Source organism: Antechinus flavipes, chromosome 3 (genome assembly GCF_016432865.1).
Source record: "Antechinus flavipes isolate AdamAnt ecotype Samford, QLD, Australia chromosome 3, AdamAnt_v2, whole genome shotgun sequence".
Classification (NCBI taxonomy): Eukaryota; Metazoa; Chordata; class Mammalia; order Dasyuromorphia; family Dasyuridae; genus Antechinus; species Antechinus flavipes.
In genome coordinates, this window is record NC_067400.1 from 122,519,549 (window position 1) to 122,539,800 (window position 20,252).

A 20,252-nucleotide genomic window follows, 5' to 3' on the forward strand; every position below is an offset into this window, starting at 1 on the left:
GATACCTTGAAATTCTAATTTTAACATCTCATTTTCCTAGTCATCTGAAATAGACATAAAATAAATAGAAAAGTGCAAGAAGACCTGTGTTCTATTCAGGGAAGGTAGGTAGCCAATATGGTCTCATCTAATCAACCAAAATTACCTTTTAATTTAGATTAAAACATTGCCAAGTTAGTAAGAAGCTCTTTTTATATAAAAAATTCTTATTGAATAAGTCTTACCACTTCCTTACACTTTGCTTAGAGCAGTCTTGCAAATAAATAGCAACTAAAAGAAGCTCTCAGAGCTAAATAAAGTTTGACAATAGTCGGGGTCATGTTTTAGTTTTTTAAGGATTGTGTTTGATTCATTTTGCATTCATTTTGTAAGCTCCTTAAAAGTGAGAACTATTTTTGTCTTTTATTTATGTCCCCAGAGTAACTCATTGAATGAAGAATTGATGTGAAGTGGTGGTTCAGCCTTTATAAGAATCACAAATTCTAAAAATTATAAGGAATTTCAAAAGTCACCTGATCTAACTCTTACATGGAGAGACTTTCCTCTAAAACACACTCAAGTGTTCATCCAGCCTTTACTTTCTGAAGACAGCACATTCACATTATATAACTGCTATCATTAGGAAGTTTTCCTGACATTTAGACATCAAGTTTAAATTTGCCATTTTGCATATTGTCCCACTCCCCTCCCCACAATTGCCCTTGCTTCTGCCCTCTGGGGCTCAATAGATCAAGCCTAATCTTTTTGCCATTTGATAGCACTTTAAATATTATAAATATAAATCATGTGCCCATTAAATTTTATCCAGATTAAACATTCCATTTCTTTCAACTGATTCTCCTATGGCATATTGATGATTCACTATTCTGGTAACTCTCTCCTGTATACTCTCAAATTTATCTATGTTCTTCTTAAAATATGACACTCAGAACCAAATAAAAATAAAACACTAGATATTGTTGCACTAGGGAAGAGTACAATGAGATTAAAGATGATAAGCTTTTCATTAATAAGATTAATGATTATCTTTAAAAATATTTTAATGTCTCAAAAGAAAGAACTACTAGAGACATTTCAAAGTATAGCTTTCTTTTGAAGAAGCCTTTTACACTAGGTAACTGCTGGTGGTAGGTGAAGAATAAGAAGCCATTACTGAGAGAACTGAGTAGGGGCAGGCATATTAGTAGATTAAATCTAGGACAGTATCTGGTAACAAGCAGGTGGAGTCAGGAGTTGGGAGCCAAAAGAGTGGTACTGAGTCAGAGCATATACTTGTTCAGGGGCTACTGAATAATTATCTGGATATAGAATATGTGAATGGAAAAGACAAGACTAGAAAGGTAAGTTGAAAACATTTGTACAGATCTTTGAAATTTAGGTTTTATTTAGAAGGAACTGGGAATTGCAGGTCAAATATGTAAAATAATATACAAAAGGGGGATGATCTAGCAGCAGTGGAGAGGACAAATACTACAAGTGAGAATCTGTTGTGAGACTAGCTTTTCAAACTTATTCATATTGTTCCCTTTCATGAACATGATGTTCTAGTCAAACTGGCCTATTAGCTGTTCCCCTAAATTTAGTATTTCATCTCCTCTTTGTGCCTTCACATAAACTATTTTCTATGCTTGAAATGCCCTCCATCTTTAACTCTGCCTCAGAATCCTTAGCTTTCTTCAAGACTCAGTTCAAATACTATTTCCATGCAGAACGTCACTTCCTTCTCCTTTCTCAAAGTATTTTGTATTTATCTTTATAGATGTTGCATCCCTACCTTATCCCTCCCTGTGTAGAATGCACACCCTTTGATGCCTGGATTCATATTTTTTTGCCTTCGTATTTCTAGTGCTTAGCACATAGTAAATGCTTAAAATATTTAACAGAATAAGAAAACAGGAACTTTACTATTTCTAGTTAATCTCTTCCCTTTTTCTTCAAGGATCTAGGATCTGGAGCTGAAAAGTAGCTTTGAGATTATGTAATCCAATCCTTTCATTTTACAGAGGAGAAAACTGGGGTTCAGGCATATATAGGGATTTGCTTTAGGTAGTAAGGGGAAAAGATAAGATTTAATTCTGGATCTAATGTTATTCCATGCTGCCACTTTATTTCTGTATTGAAGGCATTCATTTACAATAAGGCATAAGGAAAAGAACTCTGAACCTAGAGTCAGGATGACCTGAGTTTGAATTCTAAGTCAGTTTCTTACTAACCATGTGATCCTGGATAAATCACTTAATTTTGATCCATCTGTTTCCTCATTTGAAAAGTGGAGATAATGATAGCATCTGCCTCATAGGGTTATTGCAAGGATCAAGTGAGATAATGTATGTAAGCACTCTGGAAACATTAAAGTTCTATATTAATGTTATATGTTAGTATTATGATCTAAAGAATGACTAGATATTTTATTATGATTATAGGATCACAGATTTAGAGCTAGAAGGGACACAATACTGTTTTCTCATTTTACAGATGAGGAAACTGAGGCCTGACATAGTTAAGTATCTTAACTATCACACAGGTAGTGACAGAAGTAACATTTGAACCCAGATCCACTGACTTTGCATTTGAAATCCTCAATTAACTTTAGCACTAAATCCTTTTTTAGCCATGTTTATTCTGCCTCCTTGAACCTGAAGAGCATCCTCCTAGTTAAATAGAAGCAAATAAGGATTTGAACAGAGCAGCTAGGTGACGGATAGAGCACCACACCTGGAATCAGGTAGATTAGACTTGAATTCAAATCTGGCCTCAGACACTTACTAGCTATGAAACCCTGAGCAAGTCTCAGTTTCCTTATGAAATGAGCCAGAGAAGGAAATGGCAAAACTCCAGTGTCTTTGCCAGGAAGATCCAAAATGAGGTTGAAAAGATTCAGACACAATTGAACAACAAGAAGGAGTTGAACAATTTCAATTTCTCTTATACTGCTTCTCTGTCTTTCCCCTCAAAAAAATCTGAAATAGTCACTTAAAAAATGAACTTAATACTTTGCACAGGACTCAGACCTTTAGTCTGATTTCAGGCTATAGCTTCCTTTGGTGCTTTAAACAGAGAGTTTTAGATAAGGTTAAGAAGTCCACAGCTGAAATAGTATCAAATATCCAAAGGATGTATCATCTTGCTTCCTCAATATAAACAGTTACTATCTACTCAGGAATTTGGAGCTATTTGTCATACTATTGCCAAAGGGAAATGTGGCTAAAATAACATCAGTCTGTCCCAGCTATCCAAATGGGTCCAAGCCTTTGTACTCATATGTAGGCTCAACTGATAATGGATATTACACATAACTTGGTGCTCACATAATTTGAGATTATGCATACACATACACATATATTCCTAGAAGAAATTCTATTTTAGAAATTGGTGTGATTTTATTTTGTGTTGAACTTTTCATTGATTTATTACAAAGGTGACTGTTTATTCAATGTTTGTTGTGTTGCATAGAGATATTGTAAGAGTTTAATATGTTATTCTTGACCCACCCCCAAATTTAAATAGTCCTCTTTTTTGTTGTTCTTAGTATTTAAAACAAATATTTTACTTCTAGAATTATTTTCCTCAAACCAGACTGTCGTATATTGTTTTTAACTCCAATTTAATCAAACAAGTACTTATTACTTGCCTATTATTTATAAGGCAATTTTGCTACATGCTAGGGTCATAAAGACAACATTAAAAAAAATCCTAAAAGAACTTAAATTCTATGCAACATTTAAACATATTAATGTATACATAATAATTTGAGAGAATGGGAAAGAATACTGATGTTATTCATCCTTCATTTTTAAGAGGACTAATAGCATTATGAAGTACTGCCTTGTTTAATGTGAGAATTGGATTTTTAAGTGAATCAGAGTTGCACCATCATCATCCTCATTCTTTCTTTCTAAGTCATTTAAGTCCAGTGGCAATACAAAAGTCAGGATGATTGGTGATGGGCTGGGATGTGGTGGATGACCTTGATCTCTCTGATATCTGATCAAGCTCTAAGCACTCCACAATGCCTACCTAGCCATCTTCATGGCCATTGGAACAATTTGTTCTCATCTGCCGATTCTACTGGGGAAAGTCTTTATATGTTAGGGGTAGACATCCCCCAACTCTTCCTCCCCAACAACTCTGTAACAGGATTGGTTATCCTCAACCTGGTTTATCTTGTCTGCTGAGATGATTATACCTAGATGTGGCTGCTGCACATGTTAGAAATATAATCTGATTGAAAGTGTTATTGGCATCAGAGGGTCAGAGTTTTGGCACTTGTAGTTGAAACCTAGAAAGATTGATTACCTGGGTTCAGTAGCAGGGGCTCTTACAATATTTCTGTGGAACTCAACAAACATCGAATAACCAATCAATTCTGTAATTAACCATAGAGAAGATCAATATAAAGCACACCTAAATCAGGGATGGGGAAGAGAAGTTTTAACAACTAAAGGTATCAGGAAAAGGCTTCCATAGGAGATTGGCACATAATCTGTACCTTTGGAAGAAGCTTGGGACACCAAAAAACCAAGAGAAGAATGTTAAGTATTCATGGAGAGATAGCTAAAAAAAAAACAGTTTGAGAAGGGTTTTAAATTACAAACCTTTTTAAAAGCTTGTATTTTATCTTAGAAGTAACAAGAAGCTACTGAAGATATTTGTCACAATGCTGGAGGAGAAGTGAATGATCAACTGATCGTTGTTGCCAACTCACATCCCAGTTTACTGAACTATGTGTTCAATACCTTTTTTTTGTTCTTTCTAGTTTTATGGTTGTAATAACTGTATATATTGTTTTCCTGGAATTGTTTATTTTGTTTTGCATCAGTTCATAAATTTTCTCATGCTTCTTTGTAATCTTCATATTCATCATTTCCTAAAGAGCAGTGAAATTCCATTTCATTTATGCAATCACAAGATAGACATTTACTTTGTTTCTGGTCCTTTGCTACCACAAGAAGAACAACTATAATTAGTTTTGTCATTTGTGGTACCTTTTTATGTTTGATCTCATACAGGCATATGCTTGGCCTGAGTATGAATATCATATTTTCTTCTTTCTTTCTTTCTTTTTGCTGAGGCAATTGGGGTTAAGTGACTTGCCCAGGGTTACACAGCTATGAAGTATTAAGTGTCTGAAGCCAGATTTGAACTCAGGTCTTCCTGACTTCAGGGCTGGTGCTCTATCCACTGCATTACCTAGCTGCCCCTGAACTTTTCAAAAAGTTAAAATGTGAAATACAGGAGAGTGAGATGGAAAAGACAGAGGTGGAATTCATGAGAATGGAGAGAAGTTTATGTGACAGATTTATTATTTTGTACCATATGATAGTATATGCAGCAAAAATGCTGCACAAAAGGTGTAGCTTTTCTCTTAGGAATTAATAATTGTCTAAAATTAATAGCAAAACTCTGCCAACCACATATGTAATCCAGTTCTCTACCTACTCGTCTTGCAGTTTCCCTCTCTCTCTCTCTCTCTCCCCACCCCTGCCATTGGTATAAACCTCTGGAGGTATGCCCTTTGTCTTGTTTATGCATGGGTAGGGAATATTTCTCTTTCACACTGATATAATGAAGTTTGCCTGTGGGCTTATGCTCCAGGGAAACCTCTGAAAAGAGTCTTGGCTGGGGAAGAGAATATAGCTTCCTAAATTTTTCAGGCTGCTACCATGCCTTCTGCTGAGTCCACTTCTCTGGACAGTTGCCAAAGGCTGCAGAGGCTGCTGGTGGGGAGAATCCAAGAGTGTAGTGAGGAGAAATTTTCCCCCTTTCTGCTCAGGATGGTTTATTGTTTTCAGTGTACTGATGGCAAAGGGAAGAATTAGCTTTACATTTCCTATGAGGATCCTTATTACTTCAAACATAGTATCTCATTGTGTATTGAAACATCAGAAATGAAGTTGGACATTTCAACAATATGTTAGCTTTCTGCATTTTCTATATGTGTACATATTGGCAAAATAAGATGCTATTGTTTTTAGATAAAGAAAAATAATTCAATGATGTTTTAATGTTTGGCTAGAGTATTGTATCATATTGTAATATACACAGTGCTTTAATTAAGCTTTTCTAATTAGTATTCATAGATCAACTAAATTTAAAATTGCTCTATTGCCTCAAGTGTATAAATTTGAATTTGTTCTACTAATGGATATAACATTTTAAAATACAAATACACATGTGAATTTACTTGGAAATTATTATTTTCTTCTAATTTAATTTCCTTTCTTTTCTTTTTTACATCCAGTCCCATTTCCCCCCACTATGGGCACTACTGGTGGGGTAATTCCCTCTACCAAAGTAGATCATAGAATTACAAAATTTAGGATAATAAATTTAGATCTTGAAGAGACCATCAAATCCAACTTCCCATTTCACATAGTAAGATTAGCCTGACTACCACCCATAAAAGAAATAGTTATCTCTTCAAAGCAGAACATTGATGTTATATAGATATGCAGTGCACATAGTCTTTTATTTCCATTGCTTTCCAAAGAATTTATCCTATTTTGAAGTATTGAAAAAGTATATAAGTTTTATTATAGTTAGGTTTGTTTTTAGAAATAGTATTATACGTGATTAGTTTTTTGTTCTTATTATTCCAGTTTTATGGCAAAGGAGTGTTGGGAGTGATAATATGTTTTGCTTTTCTTTGCTAGTTATTCCTTTTGTTCTATTTTTATCAATAATGCTATGAAGTATTATGCACATGAACTTATCTACAACTTGAGAGGGAAAAACTCCTTAAACTTCTAGAGTAGATTTGAAAAATTTAGGAATTCTTAGAAGGAAAGACTCGTCACTGAGAGAGTATAACACTTTTTCATCATCCTCACACAGGGAACTATGCAGCTCTAGAGTTACAGCAAAGCATCTTTATCCAGTTGGAAAACTGTGAGAATCAGAAGGATAGCTGAAGATGGAGAAGTAGTTTTGTCCAGAAGATGATGCATGGTGTAAACTATTCTTTCAAGAGTCCAAGGACTTCAAAGCCTTTCATCCAAAGTCTTGAGTAGCCTCAAATTCATGATTTTTTCCTACTTATGCACCTCTTTCCTAGGTTTCTGTGTATGCCCACTCTTCTCCATGGATATTGAGTACAGTAGTAGGAAAGTAAAATCTATATTTATTTTTATTTTTTCTTCTTTTGACTTCTATTGAGTAAACATTATTATTTCTGCTCTTATCACCTATTAAAATGTTATGAGGCTTTTTTGCTCCTGCTTTCTATTCCATAAATATTATGATTACTATTGCTCTTGATTTAGGTAAAGGTTATGATTTTTTATAATAGCCTTTTATTTTCAAAATACATGTAAAAAGAATTTTCAACATTCATCTTTGCAAAATTTTCTCCCTCTCTCTTTCCCTAGACAGCAAATAATCCAATATAGATTAAACATGTTCAATCATCTAAACATATTTCCACATTTATCATGCTGCACAAGAAAAATCAGATCAAAAAGAAAAAAAATGAGAAAGAGAAAAAAAAAAACAAGCAAGCAACAACAAAAATGGTAAAGATACCATGTTATGATCCACAATGTGATCCACATTTTCAAAGTCCTCTTTCTGGATTCAGATGGCTCTCTGTATCACAAATGTATTGGAATTGTCCTGGATCATCTTATTGCTCAAAAGAGCCGAGTCCATCACAGTTGATCATCACATAATCTTGTTGTTGCTGCATACAATGTTCTCTTGATTCTGCTCACTTTACTCAGCATCAGTTTATTTAAGTCTTTCCAGGCCTTTCTGAAATCATCCTGCTGATTGTTTCTTATAGAACAATAATATCCCACTACATTTATATACCATAACACATTCAGCCACTAACTGATAGGCATTCATTCAATTTCCATTTCCTTGCCACTACAAACAGGACTGCCATAAACCTTTTTGTATCTGTGGATTCTTTTCCCTTTTTTATGATTTCTTTGGGATACAGATTCAGTAAGAACACTGCTGGATCAAAGGGTATGCACAGTTTGACAGCCCTTTGGGCATAGTTCCAAATTGTTCTCCATAATGGTTGGAACAGTTCATAACCACGAACAGTGTATTAGTATCCTAGTTCTCATATCCTCTCCAATATTTATCATTATCTTTTCCTGTCATTTTGGCTTATCTGATAGGTTTATAGTGGTACCTCAGAGTTGTCTTAATTCTTTAATCAACAATGCTATAAAGAATTTTTTTTCATATTACTAGAAATGACTTTAATTTCTTCTGAAAATTATCTGTTAGATCCTTTGACTACCAATTGGAGAATGGCTTGTATTTTTATAAAAATTTTTATAAATTTTATTTAAAAAATACCAATTCTCTATATATTTTAGAAATGAGGCCTTTATCAGAACACTTGGATTTAAATTTTCCCCCTAGTTTTCTGCTTCCCTTCTAATCTTGGCTGCATTGATTTTATTTGTAGAAAACCTTTTTAATTTAATATAATCAAAATCAACCATTTTGCATTTCATAATGTTCTCTAGTTCTTCTTTGACCATAAATTCTAAAAGTAATGATTAATCCTATATTTGCATTCTCTTAAGTAAGTATGTTTAAAAGTCAATAACATCATTGTGACTGATTTTTTTCAAATGTGAATCACACCAATGAGGACTCTGGGCTGATAGTTGTGATCAGTGTATGTTATTCTTCCCTATAGCTATGTGGTCATGACTATAGCTGCCCTTCTCATCCTCTTTGGGGAACTATCCTGTCGATCATTTCTTATAATATAATTGTATTCCATCACAATCATAGACCATAGCTTGTTCAGCTATTCCCCAAATGGGTACCTTCTCACTCTCCAATTATTTGACAACAAAAAAGAGGCATGTTACAAATAAGTACAAACATTATCCATTTACTTTGACCTCCTATAAACCTAGTAATGTATTGATGGGCCATAGGTATGCATTGTTTGGGTCTAGTTCCAAATTGTTCTCCAGAATAATTGGAGCAGTTTGCAACCCTATCCACAGTGCTTTAGAGTGCCTATTTTTCCACATCTCCTTCAGCATTTGTTATTTTCTTTTTCTGTTCATGTTAGCCAGGTGTGAGGTAATATCTTAAAGTTGTTGAATTTCCACTAACATATTCCTAGTCATCCAAGGTCACAATATCAGTATCGTCCTCAAGTTCTCACTTATTATCACTCTATATACTCAATCTGGCACCAAAAATTGTCATTTCTACCTTAACAACTCTCATATATTCCCCCTTCTCTCCATTCACACAGTCACCATCATAGCATAATCTCTCATTATATCATACTTGTAATATTGCAATAGACTTTCGGTTGGTTTTCCTGTTTCATGTGTTTCCTTGATTTAGTCTATTATCTACTAAGCTTCCAAAAAGATCTTTCTAAATCACAAATTTGATCTTGACATGCTACCTGCCTCCCTCAACTCAATATATACCAGTGGTTTCTTGTTACTTCCAGGATCAGTTATGAGCCCCCGGTTTAACTTTCAAAGTTTTTCATAAACTTGCCCATTCCTATTATCCAGTGTTCTTATGCTTTACTCACTTCCATGTAACTCTCCAATCCTAATCAATATGTTGTTTCTACTCTATGCATTTTCATTAGCTGTTCCCTATGTCTTGAATGTTCACCTTCCTCCTTCTCACCACTTGACTTTCCCTGCTTCCTTTAAGAGTAACTGTAAATCATCCTGCTTTCTTCAAGAAACCTTTTCCAGTTTTCAGTTTCAGCACTAGATGCTTCCCTTTGAGATTACCTTCCATTTACACTACATATAATTGCTTGTATGTTGGTTCTCCCATTAGAATCTGAGCTCCTTGAAGAAACAGACCCATGTTCTTCTTTTTCTTTGTATCATCAGCACATAGTATAGTTAGTGGTATAAACATTTAATACATTTTGCTGACTTCAAAAGATGAGGCATAAATTCATGAAATAGCTTAAGCTTATCAAGAAATGATATAGTTCTTCATGCAAAACACCACAGTCTAAACAGAGTTCAAGTTTGATTTTAAACATGCATTTTAGAAGGTGTGTGAACTGATCTTATTGCTATAATGTCCATGAGTGAACTTTGTGTGAGATTCCAAGCATATTCTACATTTTCTTGAGTCATTTCCTTTGGAACAGTAATTATTCAGGACTTTCATTTCTCTAAATAGCCTCTAACTTCCTTGTTCTAGAGTTTATAAATTCCATATCTTTTGTGGTCTTCAAAGAAAGGCTAGATGATGACTTGTCAGGCATATTGTAAAGAGGATCCACATTCAGGTATGGGTTTGACTAAATGAGTTCCCTTCTAGCTTTAGAATCTGTGATTCTATGTGACTGTGTATCAATTTAGGGAATCTTTTTACTAAAAATTGGCTATCAGATATACATATATATGCAGAGAGCCCTTTTTCATATTTGGACTTATAACATCCTGTGGCAGACCACATCCTCTCCTAAGACTGTTTAGCTCCAAATTACATCCAGGAGTCATGAGTAAAGGAATTAACATTCTTTTGAAAAATTCTTTACTTACTTTACTAATGTTCTTTATTAAAAATTGCAGTAAATTTTAAGTGTCATAGGATATGAAAATATCAGGAAACTAAACTAAGATATTTAAAGCAGAACAAACCCCAAGTAATAAAATTCCAGTGAAAATGATTTAGGAAAATATAAAAACAGATAAAGATGTGCCAATTATTATCTGCAAATATTTGAAGGATGTAAATACTAAGAAGGAGCACAATTGTTATGTTTGGCCCACGGGGAATGTAATTAGCAGTAATGGGATGGAGGAAAGAAGCAGCAGATGAGAGCAGGCACTCAATAGGATATCAAGGAAAGTCTCCTAATGGAGAGATTGATCAGGCACTGGGGTTCTCCCAAGAGAGTTAATATTTGTGCAAAGGCTGATGTAATTAACTGGACTTGAGAGCACTAGACAGAAGGCTAGACCTAATTTTCTGTTTCTAATTTTACATACAAACATTCATCAGTTTGTGTTCACTATCTAGTCAGCCATCATTTAGAAAAACGCAAATACTAAACTATACTAAAACATTTCTAGTAAAGAAGCATCTGTGAATACAATATCAACATAGAAATTGAGTATCCTTTTCATTCAAGTTGTGCCTATCATAGTTCTTGGACCACCTAAAATTTTACTTGTCTCTCAGTAGCATGCATTCTTAACTTGTCATAATATGAAAATAGCACAAAATATTTCGAATAGCATTGTAAGACCATGACACATTTTCTACTATCTTAAGTGGAAACAAGTGTCCTACTTTCAAAATAGAAGGAAAACCCATTTTTATCCACACTAAAAATGGACTCAGATGTGGATAAAACAATGTAGATTGCCACAATAGTTCCTATGTAGATATATTGTTTAATGATCAGTATGAAATGAAAATCAGTGAAAACTAGTAGAGGAATCTTTTCTTATGAATATGATACTAGTGTTCTTGTTAGCTAGGTGTTGTAGTGGATAGATTACTGGTCTGTAGACAAGAAAAACCTGAATTCAAATCCAGCCTCAGATATTACTAGCTCTGTGACCTCACCCTGTTTGCTTCAGTTTTCTACTCTGAAAGATAAGCTGGAAAAGGAAATGGCAAATTACTCTAATATCTTTGCAAAGAAAGCTCCATGGAGTCACAAAGAGTTGGACGCAACTGAATGATTGACACTTCTTTCTTATTATAAGGAGCCTGCATATAGACATGGCCCAAAAGAGAATATCTCATTAATGTTCTGGTTTTATTGGCAAATCAGGGTCAATTCTGGTTTATTAAATCATTTATTCTAATAGATAGAGAAGAGTATATTTTCATGATCTTCATGTAAGTATAGAATTAATCTGCCTAGGTGGAAAAAGCATTGCACTGGGTTTGAGGAAACCTGTTTTTTGCTTCTGTTTTCCTATTAGTTAGCTATTTTTAAAAATCAGATATTATTTTTAGTTAGCTTTTACAATGGACAAGACATTTCCTCTCTCTGGATATAGGTTTAATCTGTAAAAAAAGAGTAAATGACTAGATGATATAGCCTAGAGTTCCATGTGTTAAAGTTCCATGACTAATTTGGCTTTAAGAATTTAACTAATTAAGGGGCAGCTAGTTGGTGCAGCAGATAGAGCAACAGCTCTGAAAGCAGAAGGATCTGAGTCCAAATCTGGTCTCAGACACTAAGCACTTCTATTTGTGTGACCCTGGGCAGGTCACTTAACCCTAATTGCCTCAGGAAAAAAAATAATTAAAATCTTTTTCATTAAGACTAGTTATTTTCAAATCTGTATCAGATTACTTGCTGTCTTGGGGAGAGGGAAGTAAGGGAGGGAAAGAGAAAAATTTGGAACACAAAGTTTAACAAAAATAAATGTTGGAAACTACCTTTGTATGTATTTGGAAAAATAAAATACTATTGAAAATTTAAAAAAGAAATATTTGGCTATCATCATGTTAAGTTTTACTCATTTTTTCACAGTTATACTAAAAGCAACAAAACTATACCTGAGGTCCACAAACTTGTTTTTTTTCCCCATTAATAACTATATTTTAATATAAAAAGTCTGGTCATTTTATCTTAGGAATACAATATAAAATTATTTCTAACTTGTATTAACAGAGTAAAACTTTGGGAAAAAAGATGTTCAGATTGGTTCATTCAGTTTCCAAGGCCAAATTTACACAGCACATCTCCACTTTTCTGCCATAATTATTCAGGAAGGCTATTTTCTCTCTCAAACTCAAGTAGATGAGGTCTACTGCTTTGCTTCATTTTGGATTGTATCTTAGCTATGGAATTAAATTGATTTCTTTGTCATTACAATGTAATTTTCATTCTACTGAAAATCATAATTAAGGAATCCCATTGCCAAAAGACAAAATATCAGACTTTGTATATTTAAGAATGCACTTCATTTCATTTATTCTATATTAGTCATTGATCTATATTAGTCATGTTAAAAAATTAAATGTATTTTACACTAGTTTTAGTTTTCTAATTGTATTTAATTCTGTATCACTAGATACACAAAGTGTTCAAATTTAAATACTTAGAAAATTTAAAAATTATTTTTATATAGCTTTTGCTAATGAGAATTATAAATTTATTCCAGAACCTTAATCACATATAGAGTTTCACTGTATTATTAAGCATAATTGAGCTTCAGTTTCCTCATTTGTAGATTGGGGATAATGCTTCCTTTATGAATCTTACAGGATGATTGTGAGAATTTGGTTGTATGATATAAGTAAAATGATTCATAAATCTTTTAAGTACTCACATAAATGCAAATTTATTATTGGTGTCTATTGTTTAGAAATGCACACAGTCTTACTGCAAAAAAATGTAGTGATTAGTTAAAAGGTATGAGTAATTGTGAGATGCAAAAAATGAATTACAAAAAGTGCTTATGTTGCATTAATTAAACTTTTATGCCTTTTCTGAAAATTGAGAGATAAAAATAATCTGAAACATGTCTAGGTTTAGCTTGCAAAATAGATCTTTGAGCAATGAATAAATATGCAAATATTCCTCTTATACTCAATTTTTATATTTGATGCTAGTTAATAATTTGTTTCAGTGAATTGTCTATATAAAGTTAGGAATTAAATTGCTTGAACTCTGCCACTGAAGAAGGGAATTAACAGCATTTCAAATACATTCTGGCCAAAGAGGACTCTAAAAACCAGCATCTTTAATAATAACAGGGAACTGAAGGGTGGTAGGTTGCTCTTTGCATGAGTCATGCACCATATTTGCATATGTCCAAATATTTGATTCATAGGGTGTTGTTTGTGCATATTATAAGCTCAATCTCTGGTCTCATCAGGTGATCCTTATTCTGTGAGAGGCAGAGAAATACATATTTAGGGCAATGAATTCTATAATTTTATATTTGCAACACAATGCTCTTTAACAATGTTTATGCTGTCTTTTTTTTCATGAGACAGATATCTTTGCAAGTTAATAGGGAAATAATGTGAGTGACCTAAGGAAAACTGAAAGTAAAAGCCTTTTTTTTTTTTTTTTTTTTTTTGACTTCTATGGTAAGGTCCTTGAAATGACTGGTTAGCATCTGGATCGGCTGTGTTTATCTGCTTGGCCTGCTGAAATGCATTTTGCTCAGTGCATTAAGCTACAGCTCCATAGGGAGTATTCTTAACCCAGCTGGAAGTCATGTATGCATTGCTCTGAAAATGGATTCTAGAGGCATAGGTTAAAGATCAGTAATTCAACATTTTACCATCTTGCCATTTTACTAGCAGAGAAACCACTGGTCTTTCAAGTCTCAATTTTAGTCATTGTACAGACTTGTGCACAAATGGTAAATTGGGTGATGTGTCCAAAACACCAAGTGATAGCTAATAAGCAAAATAAATTTTTAAAAGAACAATATTTTTAAAAGAAATCATATTTACAAACTAATTATAAAACATCTGCAGTTGTATTAGACAGTAAAGCTTCTAGTTTCTTTAGTACAATTATATGTACCAACATGTCTTCTGGTAGTAGTTTTTATCTTGTTGGGACTATCTTAATTCTTATCTGAGAATGGATTTGAAACTGCAATGTCCCCAGAAAGTAATTTGTGACAAAAAATTATTTTCCTGATAAGTTGCATTCTAACTGATGAAAATTTTAATGACAGTAAATAGGGGTCACTTAAAAATTCTTCATCAGTTGAGTTCAACGTGTCAGTATCTTTATGAGTAAGCACTATCAATACAGATGAACTGAGTCCTGGAATCACATGACCTTCCTGCTATACCTGATCAATATTGAAGAAAGAGTGTGACTGCATCAAAAATCTGGCAGTCCATTATCTTGGCATGAAATTTAGCTTATTTGCTATTTGAGTGTAACTTTGAATTCTATCTTAAACATTATATTTAAGTTCATGTTGATAAAAACTGCAACCAAGAAAATGTGAGGTAAGCAACTTGGACTTTAAACCTATCTTTGGTTTGTGACCTTGGGTAACTTACTTGCCTATTTGGGATTCACATAACTAAATAAAAATGTAATTTATAAATGAATGACTGAAGAAAGAAAAAATAAAAGAAGGAAAGAAGGAAGAAAGGAAATAAAGTAGAAGGGAAAGAGTGATGGAAGGAAGGAAAGAGGGAAGAAGAAAAAAAAGAAGGAAAGGAAGGAAGGAAATAAGGAAGGAAGAAGGGAAGGGAGGAAAGAAGGAAGGAAAGAAGAAAGAAAGGAAGGAAGGAAGGAAGGAAGAAATAGAACAGGTGGCTCAGTGGGTAGACTGCAAGACTTGGAGACAGGAAGACCTGTTCAAATCCTGCCTTAGACATGTAGTCACTAGTTAGCGCTGAGCAAGACATCTACACTGACTGAATTATGTATATTGCCTAATTTCAATTTCTCTTTACTGTGGCAAGACAATCTATTTATACTTCCCTAATTGACTCACTATTTCACTTGCCACAGTGACTTTTTTAGACATTTTCATCTGTTTTCAAACCTCCCAAGCTTCCCTGGCTCCTATCCTTTCAGCTGAGAACTTAGCCTCATATTGCACTGAAAAAAAAAAATTAGACTATTTGCCAAGTGTGCTAACTTCTCTACTCATATTACTCAGATTCTATTATCTCCTCTTTTCCCCCTATCTTACATGAAGAAGTGGCCTTTCTCTTTGACAAGGCAAACTCCTCTATCCCTTCTTCTCCCACAGAGAACCATCACTGCTCTCATTTATCCTCAATATCTCCCTGCCTATAACCCCAATGTTTCCTCCACCCTAAAAAAACCAAACCTCAAACAAAAAAAAACCTATCATCTTATATCTTACCTTTCTTTTGTGGCTAAATTCTTTGAGAAGGCTAATTACAACTGGTACCTCTACTTCCATTCTTTTTACTTTCTGCAATCTGGCTTCTAATCCCATCATTTAACCAGAACTACTCTCTCCAAAGTCATAGATGACCTCTTAATTGCCAAATTTAGTGGTCTTTTCTCAATCTTCATCCTTAGATTCTCCAGCCAATGACCTTTTTTTTTTCCTTTGATATGCTTTTCTTTCTAGGTTTTTATAATATTTCTCTACCCTGGTTCTTTTCCCTGTTTTACCACTATTTTCAGTCTCTTTTGCTGAATCTTCACCCAAACTCTGCCTGCTAATTGTGTATGTCCCACAGAGTTTCTGTCCTGGGCCCTTTTTTCCCTTTACACCATTTAATCAGCTTCCAGGGATTCAATTATAATCTTTGTGCTAATGATTCTCAAGTCTAATTATCCAGCCCTAATCTGTCTCCTACCTTCCACTCACGTATTTCCAGGTTAAACATATGCCATTCTTACAACAAATTTCCACATTTATCATGCTGCACACACACACACACAATCTGATCAAAAGTGGAAAAAATGACAAAGGAAAACACAAGCAACGCAAACAATAACAACAACAAAGGTGAAAATACTATGCTGTGATTCATATTCAGTCCCTATAGAACCTGGATGTATTCCAAGTCTATAGGAATTGCCTTGAATCACCTCATTGTTGAAAAGAGCCAAGTCTATCAGAGTTGATCAACACATAAACTTGTAGCTGTGTACAATGTTCTTTTGGTTCTACTCACTTCATTTAGCATCAGTTCATGTAAGTTTCTCCAGGCCTTTCTGAAATGAGCCTGCTGGTTGTACAATAGTATTTTTACAGCTTAGAATACTTTAAGTACATTAGTTCTTGGATGTTTTCTTTTCCAATAGAAGTTAGGAGATTGACTTCTGTCATATGGTCTCATATTGCAGAGTAGATGTACTTATAAGAGAAAATAATTGTTGAATCACTATAGCCAGGTATGTTTGAAATGCTCGACTTTGAATTCAGTATAAATAAAGAGAAAACCCAGAATTGTAAAGCAGCGATTGGATTTAATCAATTCAATGGGCACTTATTAGCCTCTCCTACATGAAAGATGTAGGTAGCTAGGTGACTCAGAGGGCAGAGAGTTGCCCTGGAGTTAGGAAGGTTTGAATTCAAATTTGATCTCAGAAACTTACTAGCTGTGGGACCCTGGCCAAGTAACTTAACTTCTCTTTGCCTAATCCGCTGAGAAAGTAAATAACAAACCATTCCAGTATCTTTGTCAGGAGAATTCCAAATAAGGTCATAAAGAGTCAGACATGACTGAACAACTGAACAACAATATGGAAGATACTATGCTAGATACTTGTATGAAAATGAAAAATAAGGGGCTCTGGCTTTGCATAGTAACCATTTCTCCTGTTATACTTTCCTTTACATTAGTTGTTGCTGCTGCTTCAAACTTTGATGGGACTTTTGTTTTTGTTCAGCTATTTTTCAGTCATGTTTGACATTTTGTGACCCCATTTGGGATTTATTTGGCCCTAGAGAGACTTGTCATTCCCTTCTCCAACTCATTTTCCAGATGAGGAAACTGAGACAAACAGGGTTAAGTGATTTGCCTAGTTAGTGTCTGAGGCCAGATTTGAACTCAGGAATATGACTTTTTCTTACTCCAATGCACTGTGCTAGTTGCTTAGTTGCCCTTGATGGGATTGCTAAGTGCTAATTAATTTCATAACACAGTTCTGCAAATGTACAGCTTTTAAAAAGGAGAAAAGAACAGATGATGTGCTTTAGAAAGATCATCTACTTTTAAGTTATGCCAGTTCTTAAAATACAAATTAATGTTTGCACATAATGGATTATTTTTCCATTTATGATTCTTTCCATATTTGTTTTTGATAAATGAGAGGGAAAAGCTACTGACTTGAAAAGCTACTGACATTCAAAAGCATAAGCTATCTAAAAGAGATCCTATTTCATAGGATGTATGATAGGCTACAAACATCTAATTGAAAAACATTTCTTTCAGAAGAGAAATGCCTTAATTGAATCATAAAATGTTTGACACTGCTTTAGATATGCTTAATCTTTTAACAATGTATTTGAGTACTGCTTTACAGAGAACTTTCTGTTCTATTTAGACTGGCCTATTAGCTATTACAGGTACATGGTCTTTTATCTTCTACCTTTGTGCCTTTGTAGAAGTGGTATCCTCTTCCCAGAATATATTCTTCTTCAACGCTGACTTGTAGAACTCAAAGTTGTCTTTAAAGAGTAACTCAGATTCTAGGTCTTACAGCAGGCCTTTTTTGGTACTAGAATCTAAACTTATTGTGGAGGAGAGGAGATAAGATTTTCCTCACTCATGTTAACCCTGGTTTCTAAGGGCTTTGATTTTATCAGAACATGTAGGTAACTTAAGTAGATAACTTGGCTGAGAAAAGGAGTCTAGGCCACCTGGAAAAAAATGTCAAATTGATGTTTAAATATTTGGATGCAGATCACTAACTGACTTTTCCTTATTCTCATTCCTGTGCCCCATTTTTATTCCCATATGGGCATTTTACTCATATTTGTTCCATTACTGGCCTCTTACTATAACAGTTGAAAATCTGTTTTGGTACCATGATTGCTGTTAGATTCCAAATCCTGAGATGGCTTGGTTTTACGTGTGTGTGTGTGTGTGTGTGTGTGTGTGTGTGTGTGTGTGTGTATGAGTATCATTTTTATAACTTTAAACAAAGTTTTAGATGTAAAAACAAATAAACCTTTAAAGCCCCAAATTTAAAAAAAAAAAGGAGAGAAAATCAGTGAGTTTTTGAGTTCTTGTCATTTTGAAATGACTTTGTATTACTTTAGTTGTTCCTCTTATTATCTATGCAGTTATATTTCCCAAGAGGACTGCAGGTTCCCTGGGGGAAAGGACTATTTGTTTTGTTTTCATATCCTCAGTACTTAGACCAATCTTGCCTATTTTAGACCTTATCATATTTTTATTGAATTGAAATTAACTATAGAAATCTCATCATTTTAGATGTAGCTCTTTTTAACAATGAGATGATTCAAACCACTTCCAATTGTTCAGTGATGAAGAGAGCCATCTACAGCCAGAGAGAGGATTGTGGGAACTGAGTGTGGTACACAACATAATATTTTCAATCTTTTTGTGGTTGTTTGCTTGCATTTTATTTTGTTTCTTGTTTTTTTTTTCTGGTTTGATTTGATTTTTCTTGTGTGGCATTCTTGTGCATATATTGGGTTTAACATATATTTCTACCATGTTTAACATATATTAGACTACTTGTCATTTAGGGGGGGGGTGAGGGAAGGGGGGGAAATAGGAACATAAAAGTTTTGAAAGGGCTAATGTTGAAGAATTGTCTAAGCCTATGGTTTGAAAAATAAAAAAAACTTTAATAAAAAAAGAAATCTCATCATTCTTATTCATACTATCTTTATAGAAGACCCTAATATCCAAAGGAGACCCTAGTATCCAATGTTTTTCAGAGAAAACAAAGAGCTTTACCAAGAGAGAAATCCCAATCTCATCCCAGGGACATTTCCTGATGTCTCCAGGGAAGCAAATTAGTGTGCAAGAACTTGTTGTAGTATCAATTCTTCTATCTCTATGCTGTTTTCCAAAGTCTGTCTGTCTTTCTGAATCCCCCTTTCCTCTCTTTCTTTCTCCTTCGTCCCTCTCTCCCTGTTGTGAGATAGAAATTGAGTGCTACTTACTATATCCTTAAAATTGGGAGAACACAGCTGATATGACTTGAGCAGAGAGAAAAAAAGAGATCCTTCCTTTGTCCCCCAACACTTTTAGAATACCAGAGAACCTTGAGGGAAGGGTGGGATGCATCACACCTGTCCCTTAGATAGTAGGGCCAAAATAAACCCATGTTACAGTAATAAAAATTCTTGGCACACATTTAGAACAATATGGTGCCAATATCCTCATCGAGATCACAATTACAAAGTGTTTGGTGGGGTCTTGTGACCTCTGTTTATGAGGATTCTGTGACTAGAAGTAGGTACACTCAGTAGAATACAGATGGATTTGAAAGATGTTGCCAAGAACACAGTTGTTACTGACCTTGTCTCATAGAATCATTACCACCTATTTGTATTCCCTGTGCCTTGGACCTCAATTTATTTACAACATAACTTGACACACAAGATTGTTCCAGGGATATCCAAAATATTGATATACAAAGGGAAAATCACCAAAGGGAAAAAAAAAAAACAGAACAAAAGAGCCTATTAAAAAACAACAATAACAAAAACATTTATGATCCTATGAGGATGTCCCATGGGGTTATTGCTATCTCTTCTTCTTTTCAATGTGATGAGTCTGCAACCACAGTACATGGCATGCCAGCCTAAATAAAACAGGTACCCAAAGACATGGCTTCTGTCTGATTTTATCTATTTCCT

The 20,252-nt window shown here is 34.2% G+C and overlaps 1 long non-coding RNA gene across 1 annotated transcript in view; it reads left to right on the forward strand.

The window, feature by feature from the left end:
- The first annotated feature begins 1,241 nt into the window (after positions 1-1,241).
- The window catches only part of LOC127553328 (uncharacterized), a 78,270-nt gene continuing 59,259 nt past the window's right edge, over positions 1,242-20,252 (forward strand). Inside the window, exon 1 of the long non-coding RNA XR_007951725.1 lies at positions 1,242-1,340. This is a non-coding gene — a long non-coding RNA (uncharacterized LOC127553328). The remainder of the gene's footprint in view (positions 1,341-20,252) is intronic.